Raw genomic sequence first — 24,310 nt, forward strand, 5'->3', positions numbered from 1 at the left:
GCAGATCTCTGGGACAGTACTGTCCCGGCACCTGTCGAGGAAGCGTCCACCTCGAGTACAAAAGGTCGATTGCTCTCAGGGCAATGCAGGACCGGAGCCGTGGAGAAAGCCTGTTTTAGGATCAGAAAGGCTTCTTCCGCCTCAGGAGTCCAATCCTTGGGGGTAGTCCCTTTACGGGTGAGAGCAGAAATAGGTCTTGTGATTGCAGAGAAGTGGGAGACAAATTGCCGGTAATAATTGGCAAATTCGAGAAAGTGTATTGCCCTTACTCCGACGGGGCAAGGCCATTTGAGAATGGCAGACAACTTCTCGGGATCCATCCTTAGTCCAGCGTCAGAGATAATGTATCCCAGAAACGGCAGAGAGGTCTGTTCGAAGAGACATTTCTCTATCTTCGCATACAGGCGATTCTCCCAAAGATGCTGTAGCACCAGGCGGACACTCTTTCTGTGGGACGAGAGGTCCGGCAAGAAGACGAGGATGTCGTCTAAGTACACAACCATACAGGAGTACAAGAGATCCCGGAAGATCTCATTGATGAACTCTTGAAACACCACAGGAGCATTGCAAAGACCAAAGGGCATGACCAGGTACTCGTAATGGCCGTCTCGAGTGTTGAAAGCGGTTTTCCACTCGTCACCTGCACGGATACGGACCAGATTATAGGCTCCTCTGAGGTCCAGCTTGGAGAAGACCCGAGCCCCTCTAAGACGGTCTAACAGCTCCGGAATGAGTGGGAGAGGATACCTGTTCGTGATGGTAATCTCATTCAAGCCCCTATAGTCAATACACGGCCGTAGAGTTCCATCCTTCTTTTTGACGAAGAAGAACCCGGCTCCCGCGGGCGAAGAGGATTTCCGTATAAAGCCTTTGGCGAGGTTCTCTTGGACGTACTCGGACATGGCGGTGGTCTCTGCGGGAGACAGGGGGTAGATTCTGCCCCTTGGAGGGGTTGAACCAGGAACAAGTTCAATTGGGCAGTCAAACGGCCAGTGTGGAGGAAGGACCTCCGCTTCATTCTTATCAAAAACATCGGCGTAAGAGCTGTAGGCTGGAGGAAGACCCGGAAGGTCTGGAGGCAACCGAGGAGCGGCCGCCAGGTGGACAGGAGTCAGACAGCGAGCTTGGCACGGGTGCCCCCAGTGGAGTATCTCCCCAGAAGACCAGTCGAGAACAGGCTGATGAGTCCTTAACCATGGAAGGCCAAGTAGAATGGCGTGAGAGAGCTTAAGCAAAATGTAAAAGGCTATGTTCTCTTGGTGTAAGGCTCCGACTCGCAACTCCCCTTCTTCAGTGACCAAGGTGACGGTCACCTGTAGTGGTTTGCCATCCACTGCGGCAATCTGGATAGGGTTAGTGTTGTGAGTTCATTTTCCCCTTCGTCACTGAGGTCTGGTGAACTCCCTATTCTGGTAAAGGAAGGTAATGAGCCTGATTATCAGGCACCTGAGCCTAATGAGGATGACTGGCTGAGTGGAGTCACGGACTGGATATAAGGCTGCCGACGCCCTTCTGCCCTGCGGGTGATTTCTCTGTGGACTTCTAGGACACCAGTCTGATTCCTGCTCCTCTAAAGCTAAGTTTTCTGCTTTGCCTGTTAGCATTTATGTTTTGTTTTTGTTTTCCTTGCTTTTCTGTATTCTGCCATTCCCTGCTGGGGTGAGCTGAATCTCCTTTTGCCTGTAGCTCTGTCTTCAGAATATTCCTGAGTACTGACATAGCTTTTTTGAAGCCTAGCGTCTTCAGGGCCTTTTTTCACTGTCAGTCTGTTGGCTCTTATTTTCATAGGGTTTTTCATGGATTGCAGACAGCAGCCTTCCTGTCCTTTTCTATCTAGTTAGTTTGGGCCCCGTCTTTGCTCAGTCTATCTTTCTGTCTGTGTTAGTGTTTTCATCTTGCTTTACCGTCATTATATGTTGGGGGCTTGCTTTTGCTTTGGGGTCTGCTCTGGGGCAGTTTAGATCTCCCCTTTCTTTCTTTAGGCCTATTTAATTCTCCGGCTGTGATCGAGGGGTCTAGGGCATCGTAGGAACCCCCCACGGCTACTGCTAGTTGTGTTGATAGGTTCAGGGGTCTGCAATCCGATAGCTGCCAACTTCTCTGGTTTTCTGGACTTAGCTGGCATTTCTGTTTTTGCCTCCTACGGTGACTCAATCATAACAGAATCACCCGCCATACCGCAGATCCTAGGGTACTCAATAGCAGGAAAGAATTGTGTTTAAAAAAAAATGGTGTGTATATTCTTTCCTCTATATCTCTGAGGCCGTAGGGGGAATTTTTTTTTTTTCTCTCTCAATGGAGATAAAGCAATTGTCTGATCGTGTGGAGCAGCTCGCTGCGGAAGTGCGGGGAATTTCCGCCTACCTTGCTCATTCGCATGCTGTTGAACCAAAGATCCCTACACCTGATATATTTTTTGGGGATCGATCTAAATTTTTGAGTTTCAAAAATAATTGTAAATTATTTTTTGCCTTGAAGCCTAACTCGTCAGGGAGCTCCGCGCAGCAGGTTAAAATTGTCATCTCTTTGCTGCATGGCGATCCCCAGGATTGGGCGTTTTCTTTGAAACCAGATGATCCTACTCTGACTAATGTGAACGCATTCTTTCAAGCTTTGGGGTTGTTGTATGACGAACCTAATGCTATTGATCAGGCTGAAAAGACCCTGTTAGCATTGAACCAGGGTCGAGATTCTGCAGAGTTGTACTGTCAAATGTTCCGAAAGTGGGCGGTCCTTACTACCTGGAATGATAATGCCTTGGCTGCTCTCTTTCGGAAGGGTTTGTCAGAAGCCGTAAAAGATACTATGGTGGGATTTCCTGTTCCCTCTGGTCTGGACGATTCTATGTCATTAGCCATTCAGGTTGATCGGCGTTTACGTGAACGCAGGATTGCACGAGAGGTGTTGCCACCGGTTGAACAGACGTCTGAACCTATACAATGTGATAGAGTTTTGTCTAAGGCGCAACGTCAGGAGTTCAGAAGGCGTAATAAGCTGTGTTTTTTCTGTGGAGATGCCTCGCATATTATTTCTGTTTGTCCTAAACGAGAGAAACGCTTTCTGTTGGTGGTGTTCAACCTAAGTTTCTTCTGGCAATTACTCTGATCTGCTCCCTGTCCACATTTTCCGCCAAGGCTTTTGTGGATTCGGGAGCAGCGCTAAACCTAATGGACTTGGATTTTGCTAAACGTTGTGGATTTCCGATGAAACCTCTGCAGACGCCTATCCCTTTGAGGGGGATTGATGCTACTCCTTTGGCTAAAAATAAACCTCAGTTTTGGACCCAGGTGGTCATGCGGGTCGCCCCAGACCATCAAGAAAATTGCAGATTTTTGGTGTTGCATGGTCTGCATGATGCCATTGTTCTGGGGTTTCCCTGGTTGCAAATTCATAATCCAGTTTTGGATTGGAAATCTGTGTCTGTGGTGAGTTGGGGTTGTCGGTGTGCCTTTAGTGAGGCTCCAGTTTTTTCCACCTCTCCTCAGTTGCATGATGTTCCTGACTATTTGGCGGACTTTTATGAGGTATTTAGTGAGAATGAGTCTGCGTCCTTGCCTCCTCATAGGAGTTATGACTGTGCTATTGAACTGAGCCCGGGGTGTAAATTTCCCAAGGGTCGGCTCTTCAATTTATCTGTACCCGAGCACGAGGCTATGCGGTCCTATATTAAGGAGGCGTTGGAGAAGGGTCATATTAGACCATCCTCTTCACCCTTAGGTGCCGTTTTTTTTTTTGTGGCCAAAAAGGATGGTTCTTTAAGGCCTTGTATTGATTATCGTGCCCTCAATAAAATTACTATTAAATATCAGTATCCGTTACCCCTGATTTCGGATCTATTCTCTAGAGTTAGAGGTGCTTGCTGGTTTACCAAGCTTGACCTCAGGGGGGGTATAATCTTATCCGCATTAAGCAGGGGGATGAATGGAAGATGGCGTTTAATACTCCGGAGGGACATTTTAAGTACCTGGTGATGCCTTTTGGGCTCACTAATGCCCCTTCTGTCTTCCAGTGCTTCATGAACGATATTTTCCGAGACTTTGTCGATAAATTTTTGATTATCTATCTGGATGATATTTTGATCTTCTCCAAGGATTGGGATTCTCATGTGGAACATATTCGGACTGTGTTCCGGATCTTGAGGGAGAATTCCCTGTATGTCAAAGGATCGAAATGCCTTTCTGGAGTACAGAGGATTTCATTTTTGGGATTTATTTTGTCTCCGTCAACTATTGAAATGGACCCGGCCAAGGTACAGGCCATTTATGATTGGGTTCAGCCCACTTCTTTGAAAGCCCTCCAGAACTTTTTGGGTTTTGCTAATTTTTATTGGAAATTTATAGCAAAATGTTCTAGTATTGCCAAGCCATTGACTGATCTGACTAAGAAGGGTGCTGATGTGTTGAATTGGTCTCCGGAGGCTGTTGCTTCCTTTCAGGAGCTGAAGCGAAGATTTATCTCCGCCCCGGTTTTGCGGCAACCTGATGTCTCACTCCCGTTCCAGGTAGAGGTGGATGCTTCTGAGATTGGTGCAGGAGCTGTTTTGTCCCAAAAGGATCCTGTAACATCTAAAATGAATCCCTGTGCTTTCTTTTCCCGAAAGTTCTCTCCATCTGAACGTAACTATGATATGGGGAATCGGGAACTGTTGGCCATGAAATGGGCATTTGAAGAGTGGAGACATTGGTTGGAGGGAGCTAAACATCAAGTTGTGGTCCTCACTGACCACAAGAATTTGATTTTCCTAGAGTCGGCTAAACGCTTGAACCCTAGACAGGCTAGGTGGACCTTGTTTTTTACACTTTTGATTTTGTGGTCTCTTTTGTTCCTGGAACTAAGAATGTCAAGGCAGACGCCCTCTCTAGGAGTTTCTTTGCTGATTCTCCTGTGGTGACCAAGCCTGCTACCATCTTAGGAGAAGGGGTAGTTCTTTCTGCCATCTCGCCCGATTTGAGACTTGCTCTGCAAGAGTTCCAGGAGGACAAACCTGAGCGTTGTTCCAGTGGAAAGTTGTATGTTCCTGACCAGTGGAAGAAGAGAGTGATGTCTGAAGTTCATTGCTCTGCATTGGCTGGTCATCCAGGTATTTTTGGTACTAGAGATCTGGTGAGTCGCTCTTTTTGGTGGCCCACCTTGTCTCATGATGTCAGGAATTTTGTGCAGTCCTGTGGGACTTGCTCCCGGTCTAAACCTTGTTCTCGCTCTAGTGGGTTGTTGATGCCTTTGCCGGTCCCCAGGAGGCCATGGACCCATATTTCAATGGATTTCATCTCTGATATGCCAGTCTCTCAAAGAATGACTGTTATTTGGGTGATTTGTGATAGGTTCTCTAAGATGGTTCATCTTGTACCACTCCCTAAGTTGCCATCTTCCTCTGAGTTGGTGCCCCTGTTTTAGCAACAGGTGGTTCGCTTACACGGGATTCCTGAGAACATTGTATCTGACAGAGGAGTTCAGTTTGTGTCTAGATTTTGGAGGACTTTCTGTTCCAAGCTGGGAATTCACTTGTCCTTCTCCTCTGCTTTTCACCCTCAGACCAATGGGCAGACAGAGAGAACAAACCAGACCTTGGAGTCGTATTTGAGATGTTTTATTTCCGCTGATCAGGATGATTGGGTTTCATTTTTGCCCTTGGCCGAATTTGCTTTAAATAATAGAGCTAGTTCTGCCACTTTGATGTCACCTTTTTTTTGTAACTTTGGGTTTCTTCCTCGATTTTCTTCAGGGCAGGTGGAGCCTTCTGCCTGCCCAGGTGTTGACACTGTGGTGGAGAGAATACACCAGATTTGGGACCAAGTGGTGGATAAGTTATCTCTCTCCCAGGAAAAGGCCCAGCGGTTTTCCAATCGACATAGGACCATTGGTCCCCAGTTTAAGATTGGTGATATGGTGTGGTTATCATCAAAAAATATTGCTATGAAGGTGGCTTCTCCTAAGTTTAAGCCTAGATTTATTGGACCTTACAAGATTTTGGAGATTATTAATCCGGTCTCTTTTCGTTTGGCTCTTCCTGTCACATTTAAAATCCATAATGTGTTCCATAAGTCCTTGTTGAAGAGGTTTGTTGAACCAGTTGTTCCTGGGGTGGCACCTCCAGACCCTGTATTGGTTGAAGGTAACATGGAATATGAGGTAGAGAAAATACTGGATTCCCGTCTGGCTAGACGGAGACTCCAGTATTTGGTTAAGTGGAAGGGTTATGGTCAGGAGGATAATTCCTGGGCCTCTGCCTCTGATGTTCATGCCAAAATATTGGTACGTGCCTTTCATCGGGCTCACCCTGATCGCCCTGGTGGCGTGGTTGAGGGTTCGGTGACCCCTCAAGGGGGAGGTACTGTTGTGAGTTCATTTTCCCCTTCGTCACTGAGGTCTGGTGAACTCCCTATTCTGGTAAAGGAAGGTAATGAGCCTGATTATCAGGCACCTGAGCCTAATGAGGATGACTGGCTAAGTGGAGTCACGGACTGGATATAAGGCTGCCGACGCCCTTCTGCCCTGCGGGTGATTTCTCTGTGGACTTCTAGGACACCAGTCTGATTCCTGCTCCTCTAAAGCTAAGTTTTCTGCTTTGCCTGTTAGCATTTATGTTTTGTTTTTGTTTTACTTGCTTTTCTGTATTCTGCCATTCCCTGCTGGGGTGAGCTGAATCTCCTTTTGCCTGTAGCTCTGTCTTCAGAATATTCCTGAGTACTGACATAGCTTTTTTGAAGCCTAGCGTCTTCAGGGCCTTTTTTCACTGTCAGTCTGTTGGCTCTTATTTTCATAGGGTTTTTCACGGATTGCAGACAGCAGCCTTCCTGTCCTTTTCTATCTAGTTAGTTTTGGGCCCCGTCTTTGCTCAGTCTATCTTTCTGTCTGTGTTAGTGTTTTCATCTTGCTTCACCGTCATTATATGTTGGGGGCTTGCTTTTGCTTTGGGGTCTGCTCTGGGGCAGTTTAGATTTCCCCTTTCTTTCTTTAGGCGTATTTAATTCTCCGGCTGTGATCGAGGGGTCTAGGGCATCGTAGGAACCCCCCACGGCTACTGCTAGTTGTGTTGATAGGTTCAGGGGTCTGCAATCCGATAGCTGCCAACTTCTCTGGTTTTCTGGACTTAGCTGGCGTTTCTGTTTTTGCCTCCTACGGTGACTCAATCATAACAGGTTAGATAGAGTAACCACGGGAATTTGGCATTTGTCCACCTCTTCAGGTCAAATGAAGTTACCTGCCAAGCCCATAGGCCACCTCGGAACCACGTCTCTCCCCTGAAACCAAAAGCACAGAAATCGTAAGAGGTTGAGAGGGATCATCATTACCTAGGGAGGTCTCTCTTACCTGACCTAGGTGGAGAAGTTTCCCTGTCTGTTAGGACAGGTGCGGACATAGTATGACGAATCACCGCAATAGAGGCACAGACCTTGTGCCCGCATCTCTGACGTAACTCGGCAAACTTTAGGTGATCTATCTGCATGGATTCGACCGAGGAGAGAGAAGAGGACCCGGCCGAACGGGAACTGGCAGAACGGGTGAAAAGGGGAACCGGCCTGGTGGACCTCCTGTCTCTCGCTGACTCGCGAGCGCGCTCCTGGAAGCGTTGGTCAATGCGGGTAGCCAGCGAGACAAGGTCCTCTACACTGTGTTCCAAATTATTAAGCAAATAATATTTTCCTCTGATTTTCCTAAATAGTCGGTACAAATGACAGTCAGTCTAATAAAGGTCATCACCGGTTAGATTATTCATCAAATTTTATTGAAGAAACCTCTCAATGATAAAAGTATAATCTCCAAAATGAATAAAAACTCAAATTGCACTGTTCCAAATTATTAGGCACATTAGAATTTCTAAACATTTGATATGTTTTAAAGAACTGAAAATGCTCATTTGTGGAATTTGCAGCATTAGGAGGTCACATTCACTGAACAAAAAAGCTATTTAACTTCAAAACATTCCTAACAGACCAAGTTACATGTTAACATAGGAACCCTTCTTTGATATCACCTTCATAATTCTTGCATCCATTGAAATTGTGAGTTTTTGGAGAGTTTCTGCTTGTATTTCTTTGCATGAAGTCAGAATAGCCTCCCAGAATTGCTGTTTTGATGTGAACTGCCTCCCACCCTCATAGATCTCTTGCTTGATGATACTCCAAAGGTTCTCCATAGGGTTGAGGTCAGGGGATGATGGTGTCCACTGCATGAGTTTATCTCCTTTTATGCCCATAGCACTCAATGACTCGGAGGGATTCTTTGCCGCATGAGATGGGGCATTGTCATGCATGAAGATGATTTTGTTCCTGAAGGCATGTTTCTGCTTTTTATACCATGGAAGACAGCTGTCAGTCAGAAACTCTATATACTTTGCAGAGGTCATTTTCACATCTTCAGGAACCTTAAAGAGCCCTGCCAGCTGTTTCCCCATGATTCTGGCCCAAAACATGACTCCTCCACCTCCTTGCTGACGTCGTAGCCTTGTTGGGACATAGTGGCCATCCACCAACCATCCACTACGCCATCCATCTGGACCATCCAGGGTTGCTCGACACTCATCAGTAAACAAGACTGTTTGAAAATTAGTCTTCATGTATGTCTGGGCCCACTGCAACCATTTCTGCTTGTGAACACTGTTTAGGGGTGGCCGAATAGTAGATTTATGCACCACAGCAGGCCTTTGAAGGATCCTACACCTTGAGGCTCGTTGGACTCCAGAGGCACCAGCAGCTTTAAATATCTGTTTGCTGGTTTGTAATGGCTTTTTAGCAGCCACTCTCTTAATCCAATGAACTTGCCTGGCAGAAACCTTCCTCATTCTGCCTTTATCAGCACAACATGTCTGTGCTCAGAATCAACCACAAATCTCTTAACAGTACGATGATCACGTTTAAGTTTTCGGGAAATAGCTAATGTTTTCATCTCTTGACCAAGGCATTGCACTATTTGATGCTTTTCAGCAGCAGAGAGATCCTTTTTCTTTCCTAAATTCCTTGAAACCTGTGCCCTGCTTAATAATGTGGAACATCATTCTTAAGTAGTTTTCCTTTAATTGAGCTCATCTTGTAAACTAATTATCACAGGCGTTTGAGATTGATTTCGGTGATCCAAAGAGCCCTGATACACAATACCATCTATGAGTTTATTTGAAAAACAAAAAATTACATCTTTAGGACACTTAAATCCAATTTGCATAATAATTTGGAACACAGTGTAAGGTGGACGGGGTTTCTCGACCTGCGAGTTCATCTTTTATTCTGCCTGAAAGACCGCGCCAGAATGCCCCTACCAAAGCCACGTTATTCCAGCCGAGCTCAGAGGAGACAGTGCGAAAGCGAATAGCGTACTGTCCGACCGTGAGAGAACCCTGATGTAAGTTAAAGAGTGACTCAGTGAGAGAGGCTAACCGGCCCGACTCATCGAAGACCCTGCGAAAAGTATCCAAGAAAGCCGAGAGACTCGAGACTACAGGGTCGTCACGTTCCCAGAGGGGATTCAACCAAGACAGGGCCTCCCCCTCCAGATGGGACATGATGAAGGCCACCTTGGCCCGATCAGAGGGATATTGCTGCGGCAACCATTCAAAGTGGAGGCTACACTGATTTAAGAACCCCCTACAGAGCTTGGGATCCCCGGTGAAGCGAGGCGGTTTGGCAAGGCGGGGCATCGGGAGAGCTGTCGACGTGGAGGGAGGAGTCGGGGCTGCGGTAGCAGCCTGGAGGGCCGACAAGCGACTGTCAAAGGAGGCCATGTAAGACAAAATGTGGGCTTGAGTATCTTGTTGCTGACCCAGCTCCTGTTGGAGACTGGCCAGTTGAGTGGCATATCCAGGATCGGCCACCTGCAGGACCGACAAACGAGTGTCCATAGACTTCATGACCGACATAATGCATCCCTGATTCTCCCCAGGAAGAGCAACTCTTTCTGAGTAGCAGCAGTAGTACCGGTGGAGTCCATGGCCTGATCGTACTGTTAGCGTGGGTGGTCAGGAGCCGGAATCTCCAGGAGTGGACCCTCTGGACTGTGGCACCGAGGGGCCCCGGGTGAGCTGCCAGGTGGAACCGACCCCTATACAGGGACCGTTAGGAGCAGGCCCAGGGGCTCGAGTACCATGGTAGCCGATACCGAGAGGGGCGGCTCAGGATGGACTAGAGTAGGACAGTGGGACTGAAGTGTAGATGACAGAACAGGGCTGGAACACAGGACACAGGAATGGAGTAAGACTATAGACTGGAACGTGGAGGAACTGAAGTGTAGATGACAGGACAGAGTCGGAACACAGGAGACAGGAATAAAGGAGGTCGGAAGGACTGGAGCAGGATGGAACTGGAACACCGGAGGCAGGACTGGAGTAGGACGGCAGGACTGGAACAGGATAGAACAGGAACACCAGAGGCAGGACTGGAGTAGGACGGCAGGACTGGAGCAGGATGGAACAGGAACACCAGAGTCTGGACTGGAGTAGGCCCCATCTGGTCTGCCATTTGTCCGAAGGTGCTTCCGGGTCAGGGCACAGCCAGAGCACAAGAAGCAGAAGGGAGGCACGGCCGTGGCCTATGGCGCATGCACATTGCATGCAGAGATGGCATCGACCGCGAGCCTGTCAGAGGTGACCGCCATGGCCGTCGGGTGGCGAAAGGCTGTGGCGTGGGAGCGGAGGCTGGGTGAGTATGCAAAGACGGCGTGTGAGCGGAGGCCGGGTGAGTATGTCGGAGCGGTGTAACAGCGTCTGAGGGTGACTATGGGAAAATATATATGGAGATTTAAATTGTACCCTATAATACATATACTTGCTATCTTGTTATCCAGTACCTTTTTTTTCAACATTTTGTACTATGGTCAAATCCAGACTGAGTGAGTGTCTGAGGGTGACTCCGGAAATATATACCGAGATTTCAAATTTGACCAACACTGTATATAGCTCTACGCTTCTGATACAGTACCCTTTTTTGCTATTTAGATTCTGGTGTAATCCATAATGAGCCTGTGAACGTCTGTCTGTTACTCCAGAAATATATTTGGAGATTTAAGATTACACCAACGCTGTATACAGCTGTACGCTTGTGATACATTACCCATTTATTGCTTTTTATATTCTGGTATAATCCTTACTGAGGCAGTGAGAGTCTGTTTCTGACTATGGAAATATATACGGAGATTTACAATGCCCTCTATACTGTATACAGCTGTACGCTTCTGATCCATAACCCTGTTACTGCTTTTTATATTGTGGTGTAATCCATACTGGGCCTGAGAGCATCTATGTCTGCCTCCTCAAATACATACTGAGATTTAGAATGTTTAAACTATACTATATATACCTATTACCTGCAGATACTGTACGCTTTGTCAAATTTCTATATTCTTGTCAAATCCATTCTGGGCCTGAGAGAGTCTGTGTCTGCCTCCTGAAATACATACGGATATTTTTTCTACTTTCACTAAACTATATATACCTTGTATCTGATACAGTACCCTTTGAGCCAGAAAGTCCTCCTCCACCCACCACTCTAAGTGCATCATTGACACCTGGAACATTGGCCCACATGTGTGATTATTTCTTGCGGATCTTCTTTTTATATTATGGTGTGATCTATACTGAGCCTGCGAGAGTCTGTGTGTTACTCATTAAATATACAGTTGTGGCCAAAAGTATTGACACCCCTGCAATTTTGTCAGATAATACCCAGTTTCTTCCTGAAAATTATTGCAAACACAAATTCTTTATTATTATCTTCATTTAATTTGTCTTAAATGAAAAAACACAAAAAGAATTGTCCTAAAGCCAAATTGGATATAATTCCAGACCCTGCCCGCGAAGGCTCACAATCTACAAGTGATGGGTGAGAATACAGTAGGCGAGGGTAGAGCTGGTCATGCAGCGGTTTGGTCGATCGGTGGTTACTGCAGGTTATAGGCTTGTCGGAAGAGGCTCTTTTTGAAGGTTTCGATGGTAGGTGAGAGTCTGATATGTTGTGGTAGAGAGTTCCAGAGAAGGGGTGATGCGCGAGAGAAATCTTGTATGCGATTGTGGGAAGAGGAGATAAGAGGGGAGTAGAGAAGGAGATCTTATGAGGATCGGAGGTTGCGTGCAGGAAAGTACCGGGAGACAAGGTCACAGATGTATGGAGGAGACAGGTTGTGGATGGCTTTGTATGTCATGGTTAGGGTTTTGTACTGGAGTCTCTGGGCAATGGGGAGCCAGTGAAGAGATTGACAGAGGTGAGAAGCTGGGGAATAGCGGGGGGACAGGTGGATTAGTCGGGCAGCAGAGTTTAGAATAGACTGGAAGGGTGTGAGAGTGTTCGAGGGGAGGCCACAGAGCAGGAGGTTGTAGTAGTCAAGGTGAGAGATTATGAGGGCATGGACTAGGGTTTTTGCAGATTTTTGGTTGAGGAATGAACGGATTCTTGAAAAATTTTTGAGTTGAAGTCGGCAGGAAGTGGAAAGGGCTTGGATATGTGGTTTGAAGGAGAGATCAGTGTCAAGGATTACCCTGAGGCAGCGAGCTTGTGGGACTGGGGAGAGTGGGCAGCCATTTACTTTAATGGATAGGTCTGTTGGGGGGGTCACGTGAGATGGGGAAAGATGATGAATTCTGTTTTGTCCATGTTAAGTTTCAGAAATCTAGCGGAGAAGAAGGATGAAATAGTGGACAGACATTGAGGGATTCTGGTTAGTAGGGAGGTGATATCTGGTCCAGAGTTGTAGATCTGTGTGTCATCAGCATAGAGATGATACTGAAAGCCATGAGATTCTATGAGCTGTCCCAGGCCAAAGGTGTAAATGGAGAAGAGCAGGGGTCCTAGGACTGAACCTTGTGGGACTCTGACAGATAGGGGGTGAGGTGAGGAGGTGGTGTGTGAGTGGGAGATGCTGAATGTCCGGTCTGTTAGGTATGATGAGATCCAGGATAGGGCCAAGTCTGTGAGCCAAGGGATGAGAGGGTCTGTAATAATAGGGAATGGTCCACTGTGTCAAAGGCAGCCGACAGGTCCAGGAGGAAGAGGACAGAGTAGTGTCGCTTGCTCTTGGTGGTTAAGAGGTCATTGGTGACCTTAGTAAGGGCAGTTTCACTGGAGTGGTGTGACCGGAAGCCAGATTGTAAGCGGTCGAAGAGGGAGCAAGAAGAGAGATGGGAGGACAGCTCAAGGTAGACGTGTTCCAGTAGCTTGGAGGCATACGGGAGAAGTGATATAGGGTGATAGCTAGATACAGAGGATGGGTCAAGAGAGGGCTTTTTGAGGATAGATGTGATGGAGGCATGTTTAAAGCTTGAGGGGAAAACACCAGTTGTTAGTGATATGTTGAAGAGATAGGTTAGGGTTGGGATGAAGACTGTGGTGAGGTTTGGGATGAAGTGGGAAGGGATCGGGTCAAGTGCACAGGTGGTGAGATGTGATCTTGAGAGTAGAGTGGAGAGTCGATCTTCTGTAATGGTGGAGAAGATGGTTTTGGAGGTGGAGGGCTGGGAAGTCGGGAGGAGGGGCTCTGGGGGTTGTTGACCAAAATTGTCTCTGATGTTATCAATCTTCTGTTTGAAAAATGAGGCAAAGTCTTCAGCTGAGATGAGTGGGGAGGGAGGAGGTGCTGGGGGACGGAGGAGAGAATTGAAGGTGTTGAATAACTGTTTAGGGTTGTGAGACAGGGAGGATATGAGAGATGAGAAGTAGGTTTGTTTAGCTGTGGCGCGTGTGGTCTTGAAAGTAGTGAGGGACTTTTTGAATGCGATGAAGTGCTCGTTGGAGTGGGATCTTTTCCATCTGCGCTCAGCAGCCCTGGAAGCTCGCCTCAGTTCTTTGGTCAGGCTGGTGTGCCAGGGCTGTCTGTTGATTTTGCGAGCTTTGTTATGTGTAAGTGGGGCAGCAGATTCCAAAGCTTCAGCTATTGTGGTGTTATATAGAGCAGCAGCATCATCCGCATTGTGTAAGGAACTTATATCTGTGAGAGGGAGGAGGGATTCAGAGAATGAGTGTAGGTCAAGGTGTTTAAGATTTCTGCGAGGGTGTGAAAGTTTGTGGGGTGGGGATTGTAGACATGGAGTGGAGAGGGAAGAGAATGTGAGAAGGTTGTGGTCAGAGAGAGGAAGAGGTGAGTTAGAGAGGTTAGATAGGTAGCAGAGGCGGGTGAAGATGAGGTCCAGTGTGTGGCCATCTTTGTGGGTGGCTGTAGAAGACCATTGAGTGAGGCCGAAGGAGGAAGTGAGAGATAGAAGTTTAGTGGAAGCTGAGAGGGAAGTGTCAATGGGGATGTTGAAGTCGCCCATGATGATAGTAGGGATGTCCGCGGAAAGGAAATGAAGTAGCCAGGTGGTGAAGTGGTCAAAGAAGGTGGTGGCTGGCCCCGGGGGGGTGGTAGATGACAGCCTGTTGGAGGTTGGAGGGGGAGTAGATGCGCACAGAGTGCACTTCAAAGGAAGGGAGGGTAACAGAGGGTGGCAGTGGGATTGGGCTGAAGGAGCAGGTATCTGACAGGAGAAAACCAACTCCTCCGCCATGTTTGCTGCTGGGGCGGGGGGTGTGAGAAAGGTGGAAGCCACCATATGAAAGTGCAGCAGGAGAGGCTGTGTCAGAAGGGGTGAGCCAGGTTTCGGTGATGGCGAGGAAGGAAAGTTTGGTAGTAACAAAAAGATCATGGATGTAGGAAAGCTTGTTGCAGACAGAGCGAGCGTTCCACAGAGCTCCTGTTAGTGGGACTGGGGATGCGGGGGCTGGGTGAATGGGTATAAGGTTGGAATGGTTACGGAAGGTTGTGATACAGCGTGGAAGGAAGGTAGAAATGACTGTGGGAATGTGGTGATGAGGACCAGGATTTGGAGAGATATCACCAGCAGTGAGAAGGAGCAGAGAAAGTGTTAGCAGGTGGGAGCAGGAGAGGGCATGAGGGGGCTGTTTGTGTTTGGAGACAGGGGATTGTATGTTAAGGAACAGTTTTGAGGAGGAGGTGAGGTGGATGGGGAGGATTGAAGAAGAGATTAACAGTTCCTTACTAGGAGTAGGGATTAGGGGAATTAGCAGAAAGTGAAGGATTATAGGGGTGAAAGTGAAAACAAACAGAAACATTGTTTACAGTGACTGTGTACAGTTACCTTCAGTTCCCTTCTGGTTCAATTCTGGTTTTAATTCTAAAATTTATCTTCACACTTCTAGGACACACTTATAGGAATCACACTGCAGACTGAAGTCTATGCAGACTTGAGCTATGCAATATATGTACAACTAAGTGCATTCAGGTGTGAAGCAGAGAGGTGTGGTCTCTGCTTATCTTAGTCAGACAATTAAGAGTGGACCAGATGCATATGATTAAGCCAGAGTAAACAAGGTCATAAATAACTCTGGGGTAAGCTGGGGTTAGCTGAAAGGCATACCATGTGAATGCTAGGTGCAGAGGCAAGTCTATGTGCAAAGCTGGGTGATGTACTATGTGCACTTCATAGACAGACAGCAGGAGAGCAGGAGAGCTGGGTGGATGAACATACCATGTGAATGCTAGGTGCAGAGGCAAGTCTATGTGCAAAGCTGGGTGATGTACTATGTGCACTTCATAGACAGACAGCAGGAGAGCTGGGTGGATGAACATACCTGTCGGAAGAATAGAGATGCTTGTTAGAGTGCGATGGTGGCAGGTAGCAGGGCACAGTCTGTATACATCCTTCTGGTTTTAATTCTAAAATTTATTTTCACACTTCTAGGACACACTTATAGGAATCACACTGCAGACATCCCATAGAACACCTGTGGAGAGATCTAAAAATGGCAGTTTGGAGAAGGCACCCTTCTAATATCAGGGACCTGGAGCAGTTTGCCAAAGAAGAATGGTCTAAAATTCCTGCAGAGCAATGTAAGAAACTCATTGATGGTTACCGGAAGCGGTTGGTCGCAGTTATTTTGGCTAAAGGTTGTGCAAGCAAGTATTAGGCTGATGGTGCCAATACTTTTGTCTGGCCCATTTTTGGATTTTTGTGTGAAATGATCAATGTTTTGTTTTTTGCTTCATTCTCTTTTGTGTTTTTTCATTTAAGACAAATTAAATGAAGATAATGATACCAAAGAATTTGTGATTGCAATCATTTTCAGGAAGAAACTGAGTATTATCTGACAAAATTGCAGGGGTGTCAATACTTTTGGCCACAACTTTATATGTAGATTTAAAAATTACACCAACACTGTATACAACTGTACGCTTGTGATACATTACCCATTTACAGCTTTTTATATTCTTGTCTAATCCATACTGGGCCTGAGAGCGTTTGTGTCTGCCTCCTGAAATATATACAGCGATTCAGAATGTTTAACCTCTTCACCCCCAAGGGTGGTTTGCACGTTCATGACCGGGCCAATTTTTACAATTCTGACCACTGTCCCTTTATGAGGTCATAACTCTGGAACGCTTCCATGGATCCCGGTGATTCTGACATTGTTTTCTCGTGACATATTGTACTTCATGATAGTGGTAAAATTTCATTCAAATAACTTGCGTTTATTTGTGAAAAAAATGGAAATTTGGTGAAAATTTTGAAAATTTCGCAATTTTCCAACTTTGAATTTTTATGCCCTTAAATCACAGAGATACGGCACAAAAAAAACTTGATACGTAACATTTCCCACATGTTTACTTTACATCAGCACAATTTTGGAACCAAAATTTTTTTTGTTAGGAAGTTATAAAGGTTAAAAATTGACCAGCGATTTCTCATTTTTGCAACACCATTTTATTTTTACGGACCACATCACATTTGAAGCCACTTTGAGGTGTCTATATGATAGAAAATACCCAAAAGTGACACCATTCTAAAAACTGCACCCCTTAAGGTGCTCAAAACCACATTCAAGAAGTTTATTAACCCTTTCGTGTGTCACAGGAATTTTTTGAATATTTAAAAAAAAAATAAATATCTAACTTTTTTTCACAAAAAAAATACTTCAGGTTCAAATTTTTATTTTACCAAGGGTAACAGGACAAATTGGACTGCAAAAGTTATTGTGCAATTTGTCCTGAGTACGCTGATACCTGATATGTTAGGGGGAACCACTGTTTCGGCGCATGGCAGAGCTCAGAAGGGAAGGAGCGCCGTTTGACTTTTTCAATGCAAAATTGGCTGGAATTCAGATCGGACGCCATGTCACGTTTGGAGAGCCCCTGATGTACCTAAACAGTGGAAACCCCCCACAAGTGACCCCATTTTGGAAACTAGACCCCCCAAGGAACTTATCTAGATATGTGGTGAGAACTTTGAACCCACATGGGCTTCACAGAAGTTTCTAACGTACGGCGGTACAATTAAAAAATCATATTTTTTCCACAAAAATGATCTTTTCACCCTCAATTCTTATTTTTCCAAGGGTAACAGGACCCTAAAAGTTGTTGTGCCATTTGTCCTGAGTATGCTGATACCCCACATGTGGGGGTAAACCACTATTTGGGAGCATGGCAGAGCTCGGAAGGGAAGCTGCGCCATTTGACGTTTTTGGCTGGAATTGAGATCTGACACCATGTCGCGATTGGAAAACCCCTGATGTACCAAAACAGTGGAAACCCCCCACAAATGACACCATTTTGGAAACTAGACCCCCAATGGAACTTATCTAGATGTGTGGTGAGAACTTTGAACCCCCAAGGGCTTCATAGAAGTTTATAACATACAGCCGTACAATTAAAAAATCATATTTTTTCCACAAAAATGATCTTTTCACCCTCAATTCTTATTTTTCCAAGGGTAAAAGGACCCTAAAACTTATTGTGCAATTTGTCCTGAGTACGCTGATACCCCACATGTGGGGGTAAGCCACTATTTGGGTGCATGGCAGAGCTCGGAAGGGAAGCAGCACCATTTGACGTTTTTGGCTGGAATTGAGATCTGACACCATGTCGCGTTTGGAAAGCCCCTGATGTACCAAAACAGTGGAAACCTCCCACAAATGACACCATTTTGGAAACTAGACCCCCCAAGGAACTTATCTAGATGTGTGGTGAGAACTTTGAACTCGCAAGGGCTTCATAGAAGTTTACAACATACAGCCGTACAATTAAAAAATCATATTTTTTCCACAAAAATGATCTTTTCACCCTCAATTCTTATTTTTCCAAGGGTAACAGGACCCTAAAAGTTATTGTGCAATTTGTCCTGAGTATGCTGTTACCCCACATGTGGGGGTAAACCACTATTTGGGCGCATGGCAGAGCTCGGAAGGGAAGCAGCGCCATTTGACGTTTTTGGCTGGAATTGAGACCTGACACCATGTCGCGTTTGGAAAGCCCCTGATGTACCAAAACAGTGGAAACCCCCACAAATGACATCATTTTGGAAACTAGACCCCCAAGGAACTTATCTAGATGTGTGGTGAGAACTTTGACCCCTCCAGTGCTTCACAGAAGTTTATAACGCCCGGGCGTGAAAATAAAAAATTCGTATTTTTTCCACAAGCATGATCTTTTAGTCACCAATTTTTTTATTTTCCCAAGGGTACCAGGAGAAATTGGACCCCAAAAGTTGTTGTCCAATTTGTCCTGAGTACGCTGATACCCCATATGTGGGAGAAAACGACTGTATGGGCACATGTCGGGGCTCGGAAGGGAAGTAGTGACGTTTTGGAATGCAGACTTTGATGGAATGGTCTGCGGGTGTCATGTTGTCTTTGGAGAGCCCCTAATGTACCTAAACAGTGGAAACCCCCACAAATGACCCCATTATGGAAACTAGACCCCCTAAGGAACTTATTTAGATGTGTGGTTAGCACTTTGAACCCCCAAGGGCTTCACAGAAGTTTATAGTGCCCGGGCATGAAAATAAAAAAATCGTATTTTTTCCACAAACATGATCAATTAGTCCCCAATTTTTTTATTTTCCCAAGGGTAACAGGAGAAATTGAACCCCAAAAGTTGTTGTCCAATTTGTCCTGAGTACGCTGACACCCCATTTGTTGGAGAAAACTACTGTATGGGCACACGTCGGGGCTTGGAAGGGAAGTAGTGACGTTTTGGAATGCAGACTTTGATCGAATGGTCTGCGGGTGTCATGTGCGTTTGGAGAGCCCCTGATCTACCTAAACTATTGAAACTCCCCACAAGAGACCCCATTTTGGACACTAGACCCCCGACGGAACTTATCTAGATGTGTGGTGAGCATTTTGAACCCCCAAGTGCTTCACAGAAGTTTATAATGCCCGGGCATGAAAATAAAAAAAATCATATTTTTTTCCACAAACATGATCAATTAGTCCCCAATTATTTTATTTTCCCAAGGGTAACAGGAGAAATTGAACCCCAAAAGTTGTTGTCCAATTTGTCCTGAGTACGCTGACACCCCATTTGTGGGAGAAGACTACTGTATGGGCACATGTCGGGGATCGGAATGGAAGTAGTGATGTTTTGGAATGCAGACTTTGATGGAATGGTCTGCGGGTGTCATGTGCGTTTGGAGAGCCCCTAATCTACCTAAACTATTGAAACTCCCCACAAGTGACCCCATTTTGGACACTAGACCCCCCATGGAACTTATCTAGATGTGTGGTGAGCACTTTGAACCCCCAAGTGCTTCACAGAAGTTTATAACGCCCGGGCGTGAAAATAAAAAAAATCATTTTTTTCCACAAAAATGATATTTTTGCCCCCAATTTTTTATTTTCCTAACAGTAACAGGAGAAATTGGACCCCAAAAGTTGTTTTGCAATTTGTCCTGAGTAGGCTGATACCCTACATGTGGAGGTAAAACACTGGGCGCATGGCAGAGCTTGGAAGGGAAGCAGGACCATTTGACTTTTTCATCTCAGAATTGGCTGGAATTGAGATCAGACGCCATGTTGCATTTGGAGAGCACCTGATGTGCCCAAACAGTGGAAACCCCCAATTCTAACTCCAACCCTAATGCCAACACACCCCTAACCCTAATCTCAGCCCTAACCCTAACCCTAGCCCTAACCCTAGCCCTAATCCTAACCCTGGCCCTAGCCCTAGCCATAACCCTAAGGGGAAAATGGAAATAAATACATTTTCTTTTAATTTTATTATTTTTCCCTTACTAAGGGGGTGATAATGGGGGGTTTGATTTACTATTTATGGCGGTATTTATTTTTGGCGGCTGTCTCACGCTAAAAGACGCTTTTTATTGTAAAAATAGTTTTTGCATCACCACATATTGAGAGCTATAATTTTTCCGTATTTTGACTCACTGAGTCATGTGAGGTATTATTTTTTGCAGGACGAGTTGACGTTTTTATTGGTACCATTTTCGGGAACGTGACATTTCTTGATCGCTTTTTATTCCGATTTTTGGGACGCAGAATGAACAAAAACCAGCGTTTCATGAATATCTTTTGGGGGGGGTGCGTTTACACCAATCTGCGTGCGGTAAAATTGATAAAGCGGTTTTATTCTTCGGGTCAGTACGGTTACAGTGATACCTCATTTAGGTCGTTTTTTTATGTTTTGTCGGTTTTATGTAATGAAAACTTTTATATAAAAAATAATTATTTTTGTATCGCTTTATTCTGCAAGCTATAACTTTTTTATTTTTTCGCTGACGATGCTGTATGGTGGCTCATTTTTTGCGGGACAAGATGACGTTTTCAGCGGTACCATGGATATTTATATGCGTCTTTTTGATCGCGCGTTATTGCACTTTTTGTTTGGTGGTATGATAATAAATCATTATTTTTTGCTTCGTTTTTTATTTTTATTTTTTAAGGGGTTCTCTAAAGCGGTTAACTAATGGGATAGTTTTATAGGGCAGGTCGTTACGGATGCGGCGATACCTAATATGTGTACTTTTATTGTTTTTTTTATTTCAAAAAAATGGATTTATTGCGGGAATATTTTTTTTTTTTTTCTAATTTATTTGGCGATTTTTTTAAAATTATTTTAACACTTTTTAACTTTATTACATAGTCCCAGGTGGGACATCACTGTCCTGTGACAGATCGCTGATCTGTCACATCACAGATCACTGTGACAGATCAGCAATCTGTCACAGGCAGTTCTGCACACTTCCTCATGCCTGCGCTTTGCAGGCATTGAGGAAGTCAGCTCCCTACAGGCCCCCAAAGGCCCCCGTCGCCATCTTGGATTCTGGGGCCTGTAGGGAAAGAGACCTCCGCAGCAGCGCTGCACATTGCGCTGCCGTGGGGGGCTCAGGGAAGCACGGAGGGAGCCCCCTCCCTGCCGATGCTTCCCTTTAACCCCCGGTACACCGCGATCATGTTTGATCGCGGTGTGCAAGGGGTTAACGTGTCGGGGGCGGACCGTGACATAGTGACATAGTGCCGGGTGTCAGCTGTGATAATCAGCTGACACCCGGCCGCGATCAGCGGCGCTCACCACGTGGGCGCCGCTGATCGCGGTAGACGTACTATCCCGTCCATGGGCATAGGGGCCCGGGGCCCATGGACGGGATAGTACGTCTGATGTCAGGAAGGGGTTAAATTATACTATATATACCTTGTATCTGGTGATACTGTACCCTTTTTCAACTTTTTATATTATTGTGTAATCCATACTGAGCCTGTGAGTGTCTGTGTATGACTCATGAAATATATGGAGATTTACAATTATCCCAAGACTGTATAGAGCTGTGCGCTTCTGATACAGTACCATATATCTGCTGGTATTTTGGGTACATTTTCACAAAGATTAGTAAGTATGGTAGAAGAGGCCGTGGACATGGGCGTGGGGGGCCAGCTGGTACTGTTGGTGGTGGTGCATCTGCTGGTAGTGCCAAAAGCACAATAGCAGCTAAGGCAGGAGGTGTTGAGCCTGCGTCATGGTCTGGCTCCAGAAGGCCTGTAAGGCTCCCTTTTCTCAGAGTAGGTAAACTGCTTTTAAAGCCGGATCATCAGGAACTGTTTTTTGCTTACATTGCTGAAACAGCCTCCAGCTCTATCGCCTCCTCTGCTGAAGTTTCAAAAAATGCAAGCACTGAGTCGTCAGTGCAGGCTTCTGGTCAGTAGCAACCCCTTTCCTTGGGTCCTTCACCCACACCAAAAGTGAAGGATGCGGCAGCCGAAACTTCAGATTACTCCATGGAGCTCTTTTCACATACCATGCCTGGGTTCATTCTAAATGGGGCACATTATATATGGAGCATTATTTGGGCCCATAAGACACTGGAGCATCATCCATGGGGCCCATCATATACTGGAGCATTCTAAATGGGGCAGATTATATATGGAGCATTATTTGGGCCCATAAGACACAGGAGCATCATCCATGAGGCCCATCATATACTGGAGCATTCCAAATGGCAGACATCAGACACTAGAGCAGCATTTACAGGGCCCATTATACACTGGAGCATTAGAAATGGGGCTCATTATATATGGAGCATTATTTGGGCCCATAGCACACTGGATCATCATCCATGGGGCCCATCATATACTGCTGCATTCTAAATGGGGCAGATCAGACACTGGAGCAGCATCTATGGGGCCCATTATACACTGTAGTATTAGAAATGGGGCCGATTATATATGGAGCATTATTTGGGCCCATAACACACTGGAGCATCATCCATGGAGACCATCATATACTGTAGCATTATGTGGAGCTCATCATATACTGTATGGAACATTATATGGGACCAATTATTATGTATGGAGAAATATATGGGGCTCATTGTTCTGTATGGCGCACCATGTGGTGGCCATAATACTGTATGTAGTAATATACTGTCCGTTTTTTGAGCTATTGTAGAATTTAAAATAGATATCAGTCATGTCATGTAAGAAGTGAAGTATTTTTCATTGTACTATACCTATATTTCTGTGCCGTATCGGAGCATCATGAATTGTGGTATGTGTTAAAGGGGCACACTGACACTCTTTGGCCCGGGGCACACGAAAATCTGGAGCCAGCCCTACCCCCCCACAACTTTAGCCAAATAACCCCCAATTTTCAATGCGTAACTATTATTATAAAGTAAATTAAGGTTGACAAGCTTAAGTAATAAGAATTGATGTTGTTGGCATTGAAATGGGCACTGTAGGTGTCTTTACTGTCCTCCACTCCCTGCCGACTTTGCTTCCCCATTGACTTGCATTGGGTTTCGTGTTTCAGTAGGACCCCGACTTTTCCCTATAGTCGGCCGATTTCGTTTGACTCGACTTTTGAAAAAGTCGAGTTTCATGAAACCCGACTCGACCCTAAAAAAGGCAAAGTCGCTCATCTCTAGTCCCAATAAGTCTGTTTTGAATAAAACCACAAGATCAACTTATACGTGTGAACATAGTACAATACACCGTGGGTGTTAGCTGTGCACACATATAAGGACCAAACGAGTCTGTTGTGAATGAAACCACAAGATCAACCTTTAGAAGTTTTCAGACCCGTAGTGTCTACATTTTTCGTGATCTCAGGTTGGGTGAGGGCTTACTTTTTGTGTGCCGAGCTGACGTTATTATTGATACCATTTTGGTGCAGATACAATCTTTTGATCGCCCGTTATTGCATTTTAATGTAATGTCACGGTGACCAAAAAACATAATTCTGGCATTTTGCCTTTTTTCTTCCTGCGCCGTTTAACGATTAGGTTAATCCTTTATTTATTGATAGATCGGGCTATTCTGATTGCGGCGATACCAAATATGTGTATGTTTGATTTTTTTTTTCTTGTTTCATTTTGAAAGGGGGGGTGATCTAAACCTTTATATTTTTTTTAATTTTTTAAATATTTTTAAAAACATTAATTTTTTAATTTTTTGGAATGCTTTAATAGTATCCATGGGAGTCTAGAAGCTGCCATAACCCGATCGGCTCTGCTACATACAGATCGCCTGTATGTAACAGAATTTTTGACTTCCTATGAGCACCGACCACCCGGTGGGCGGATTTTCATCTCGATGGTCAGAAGCGTGCGTTATAGCCGCTGTCAGAGTTTGACAGTGGCATTTAACGAGTTATTAGCCACAGGTGGATCGCGATTCCACCTGCGGCTATTCCAGGCACATGTCAGCTATTCAAAACAGCTGGCATGTACCGGGAAAGATGTCGACTCACCACTGGAGCCCACATCAAAGGGAGGGAAGCGACCTGCGCCATACTAGTATGGCGCAGGTCGCAAAGGGCTTAAATTCTTAACAAAAAGAAAAGGAGTCTAAAGAAATCCATGAAAGATATTTACTTTTTATAGTGATGATACACCTTCCTACTACAAAGTAACGTTTTAGGCCAATCACCTTACCGCTGAAGCCTGTTTTCACCTTCCTTGACAAGGCCAAATTTTTCAATTCTGATCATTGTCTTGTTATCTGCACCTCAAAAACATTTCTAGAATTCGACCCTTTCTTACTTTCGACTCTGCAAAAACTCTTACTTATTCATTCTCGTCTGGACTATTGTAACTAATCGGTCTCCCTCT

This window comes from Dendrobates tinctorius, unplaced genomic scaffold, assembly GCF_039654945.1.
Source record: "Dendrobates tinctorius isolate UK_male_01 unplaced genomic scaffold, ASM3965494v1 ptg000246l, whole genome shotgun sequence".
Lineage (NCBI taxonomy): Eukaryota > Metazoa > Chordata > Amphibia > Anura > Dendrobatidae > Dendrobates > Dendrobates tinctorius.